At 40.1% G+C, this 5041-nt stretch overlaps 1 protein-coding gene across 7 annotated transcripts in view; it reads right to left on the bottom strand.

Moving 5' to 3' along the window:
• LOC116081601 (cytidine monophosphate-N-acetylneuraminic acid hydroxylase) overlaps window positions 1-5041 on the bottom strand; it is a 107258-nt gene that overhangs the window by 88470 nt on the left and 13747 nt on the right. The gene's annotated exons all lie outside the window — the stretch shown is intronic.

Here is a 5041-nt window from a genome sequence, read left to right as displayed (position 1 = left end):
ACAAAATTTACACAATATCTTTCCACAAATCCAGCCCTACAAAGGATAATAGATGGAAAACATAAGGATCAAAACTACATCCTAGAAGAAGCAAGAAAGTAATCTTTCAACAAATCCATACAAACCTAATTCCACCTATTACAACATAAACAACAGGAAGAGACAATTACTTTTTCTTGATATCTTAAAATGAAAATTAATATTACCAACATATCCTAATCGATTGAAATCCAAAAATACGAGGAATTAGAAATTTGTTGATTGTCATCCAATGGTCTCTATAATTTGGTAATTGGAGAAATAAGTCCAATATTGTACAATCCATATATACTTTCAGCTTGTTTGTTCATGACAGTGTTTGACTGTGTACAACATAAGGTTCTTGAAATCTCGCTCCTCCTATCTCAGCCTCTCTATTAATAGTATTGTTTATTTCATGTTTTTACACTATACTATGGTTTTCAGAACAGCTTATATATTTCAAAAGTATTTATATACCCAAAAGAAACATCGACGATTAACTAGGGAGGTGACTTGTAAGAGAACAACAAAGACTGAGACTGAGTGCTTTGCTTGACGTTTGTTAACTCTTGTATCAAGTTTGAAGAAGAAAACTTTATAAGTTACTCTTTCTCTGAGATGGAGGCTTTTCCTAATTATCACAGCTAATGAACCAAATTCTTAACCTCACGTAATGTCTGTGCCACCCTCCAAGCAGAACCATTGTTTATTGAAACAGTTGGTAAGTGACTTTATGGATAGACCATCTTATTACATACACCATTTCTTAAATGAATGTAACCTGTTCTCTGTGGGCTGAGAATAAAGTCACTCACTAAGGTCAAATAGCTTTGACCATAGCAGGAAGTCTGTATCCAAAATTCGTGCCTACAATTCACTTCTTGGTGCAGCAGAACTGTCAACTCTCAACTTAGCTACAATGGAGGTAAAATCCTTTGGTGATGTGAAGGTCATTGAAATACAGCCTTATTACAGTGAACTCCAATGTCTAAAAATTGTTATTTTGGGCTTGTACCACAGTAAGAGCCAAGATTTTAAACTCTACTAAATACAAAACAAACAAACAAAAAGACTTTATATATTTATGTTCATTTAAGAAAATACTAATAGTGATGTATTATTTTGAAATATACAGTCAATATGTTGGAGTTGTTTAAAATTTATATTGAGAAAAATGTATTTTCACTATTGCTATAGACAAACATCAACATAAGACTGTTAAATTGATTGCTGTTTTATATCAAACAACTTTTATAATACTTATTTTTTTGTTATAATATTTTATAATTTTTAAGGAAGATGACAAAAAAAACCCCAAATGGCTATTAATCTTGCCAATAGGTATCTAACAACCCATTTTGTTATGGAAACTTGCTATAGATTTTGCAGTTAGGTATCTAGCAATTCATTTTGCTATGAGATCAAACATCTATGGGTTTTGTAGACAAGTGCTTAACTCCCAGCCTGGTCAAGAACAAAATAGCTATGGATCATATAGACAGGTACCCAGTAACCTCAACTTTTCACCCAGCCAATTTCCTGGTTCTGAGGGCACCTGCACTCCCCGAAGACAAAGCAACCGTACTCTCTTCCCTCACCCCCTACCCTACTTCAATGAGTATATAACCATGGTGAGAAAAAGTAAAGTTTGTCAGCTTGATCAGACTCCTTGACTTGCCAGCCATTCTTTGCGTCTCTTGCCCCTCATTCTCTTCCAGGTGACCCCTCCCGGTCCTGCTTTATTGCCCCATGAGCCGGGGCACACTCCTATTCATATGGGATAAGGTTACACAGTTGCAGAAACCACTAAGCTATTTTTGCCACCAGGCAATACATGTACATTCATACTTAACTCTAATATAGTCAGATGAGATAGTGGCACCATCAGCCACTTGTATTCTGACAAAACGTTTAAAAATACAGTTTTGGACTAGTGCTTTGGGATCATTCCTACAGAACACAGGACTTGGTCCTATGCCCACTGTGCCAGGTATAAAAGGAAGATTGAGACAATGAACAGAAGGAACGGAAGAGAGGGGAAGGAAGAAAGAGAGAAAGAAGAGAGAGGAAGATCTGTCACTTGTAACATAGGTGCTCTGTTCTGGAACCTGGAACCCAGGTCTACCAGGGAAGAGGAGAACATCTGGATGAAATAACCAGGCAATCATTTCCATGCCTCTGTCCATTGTAGACAGCCAGTGTTTTGACTGATCACTCACCCTGTTAAATCACTGCTGCAGTGAGGGAGAGATTTCCACTTACTGTCGGACACTGTGGTTTGTGCCTTGTGTTCTTTGGTTAGAAGGAGCTATGTTAAGCAATGTCTCTTGTTTTGGTTTTCCTTGCACAGTCTGAGTTTTTATGTCTCCCCTACATGAGCAAATTTCTACTCTGAGCTGGTATCTATTATGAACAAGATGTCTGAGCCATTCCCATGGTTTCACAGCTCCAATGTCATTTGCTAGCTATGTTCAGAGCCTTCCCATCCACAAGCCTCCAGCAGTCTCTGCTTCTCTTGCCAAAGGAACAATGCTCATCATCATGATATGACAAAAGAAACTGATTTCAGTTCTGACTGTCGTTGTACGGCAGCAGCCCGTCAGTGTGTTCTAGCTCATTTCTTAAGTGCCACTTCCCACAGGCCAAGCATATTCAAACTGTCACATCTTCCAAACCCAGAATGGATTTCTGGTGGCCATCAACATGCTTGACTTTAATGTACCCTTCAAGCTTTTCAGGGTCACATATCTTATGACTATCCCTTAATACTATCCAGGTATTTCTATTTGGTCTATATATCTAGCCCATGTGTCAGTAAAATCACAAGTCTAAAGCACTGCTGGACAGATATTCAAGATTTGCAATCAACTAGGAATATGCCTTTGGGTATATCTGTGAGAAGGTTTCTAAAGTGATTTAACTAAGGGTGGAAGATACCCTGAATATGTCTATGATTTGGATCCCAGGGTGAATAAGAAGGAACCAATAAGAAAGTGATCTGGGCTCTGTCATTCATGTCTCATCTGCTTGCTGACTGTAGGCATGATATGGTCAGCCATGACATGCTGCTGTGGCCATGACCTCCCAGCTATGACAAATGATATCCTTCTAAGTACAAGCTGAAACAAAACCTTCCTTCCATTATGTCACAGCAATAAGAAAAGTAACCACAGCATCAAATTTTCCCACCATTCAGTCTTTAGCAACCAATATATCCACCAATGATCTGGCTCAGCTTTTCAACCACAGAAATCCTTTCAACAGGATGCTGCCCATTGACTCTAAAACTGTGACCCACAAACCTTCACATGCTCTTCCTAGGGCAGTAACCAGTAACCAGTTCAATGCTCTTTACAGGACACTTGCCAAATAGAAATCAGTAGTGACTCAAACAGCTTCAGAGCAGGTCACTAGGGGAAAAGAGGCTGCTTGCTTGTCAGGATCTCCACCATGCATATCTTGCAGAAATAATCTTGTACAAATAATTCAAGTTTTCTAATCCAGAGCACTAGTGGCCATCATTGGAAGACTGTCAAAGTATACGAGCATCCCTAATAGGGGTGGTTCTGATGTTAGGTCCTGTTCCCCAGTTGGTTCTTGATCTGTCAATTTCTGGGTAAAAGGTACAGACAGGACTTCCTGGTCCCTCAGGAAAAGGGAATGCAAGGCAGAAGAAGGAGTTCACCAGGTTTCTGATAGAGTAAAGTTGTCCAGGCATGGGAGGTCTTGGGCAGAGCCGCTGTCTGTGGTGGGTCAGCAATGCAATTAGCAACTGAAGTTTAGGGTAGTTGAGAGGAGCGGAGATAAAAATATTATTAAGGGCATGCTTTTCTAGGTGGGAGATAGTAGCGCCCAGCAATTGTGCCAAGAAGGCAAGTTGAAAATGAACGACTCTGTGTGTGTGTGTGTGTGTGTGTGTGTGTGTGTGTGTGTGTGTGTTATCCATAGATTCAAGGGAAGCTGAGATGGGGCTGGTATCATGGCCCAATCCCAGAGTTTAGGTGGGGTAGTGAAAAGCTACATGCAACATCCCCCATAGGATGTGCTGCTTGTAAACTCTGGACTTCTGCTACCCAACTCTAGATAGAAGCATAGTCTCTCCAGGAGCTCCTGTAGTGCCAGAAACTCATCCCAAGGGAAAATCCTTCTTGGGGCCTGCCACTGGGTTTCTAGATGGATTTTTGAAGATGTTTCAAGCCTTCTATTAAGAAATCTCCCCTCTGGACAGTGTTGGATAGAGTTGGCGGACAATATTGATGACATAGTTCCTAAAGACTGGGTAGATTAGAATGGCACACAACAGCTAGCTAAAAGTGTAAAAATTGCATCTTAGCCTCAAAGTCTTGGGGCTTAAAAAACCTCCTCACAGGTTGGTGTGATTAAATAGAATTTGTATCTGGGAGGAGGAGCTGATCATGGATGCCGATCAAGAAAATGCTTCAGATGAGGTTTAAGAGATTGAACAAATTCTCTGTCCTGGTTGCCAGCAAAAGGACTTACTTAAATCGGTCATCAAAATATATGTCTTTCTGCCGGGCGGTGGTGGCGCACGCCTTTAATCCCAGCACTTGGGAGGCAGAGGCAGGCGGATTTCTGAGTTCGAGGCCAGCCTGGGCTACAGAGTGAGTTCCAGGACAGCCAGGGCTACACAGAGAAACCCTGTCTCGAAAATAAAAATAAAAAAAAATTAAAAAAAAATATATATGTCTTTCATTTTTTATTAGATATTTTCTTTTATTTATTTATTTATTTATTTATTTTATTAGATATTTTATTTATTTACATGTAAATTTCTCCATTCCTAGTTTCCCCTCCAAAAAACAAAGAAACAAACAAAAACAACAAAAACAAACCCCTGTTGCCTCCCCCCTACCCATGCCTGCTACCCCACCCTCTCCCACTTATTGGCCCTGGCATTCCCCTACACTGAGGCCCAGAACTTTCACAGGGCTGAGCTCTTCTCCTCCTATTGATGATCAAATTGCAATCCTCCACTATACACATGCTGCCAGAACAATCA

Source organism: Mastomys coucha, unplaced genomic scaffold (assembly GCF_008632895.1).
Source record: "Mastomys coucha isolate ucsf_1 unplaced genomic scaffold, UCSF_Mcou_1 pScaffold7, whole genome shotgun sequence".
Lineage (NCBI taxonomy): Eukaryota > Metazoa > Chordata > Mammalia > Rodentia > Muridae > Mastomys > Mastomys coucha.
Note: the sequence above shows the minus strand (reverse complement) of the source record. Positions and strands in the feature narration are given on the sequence as shown.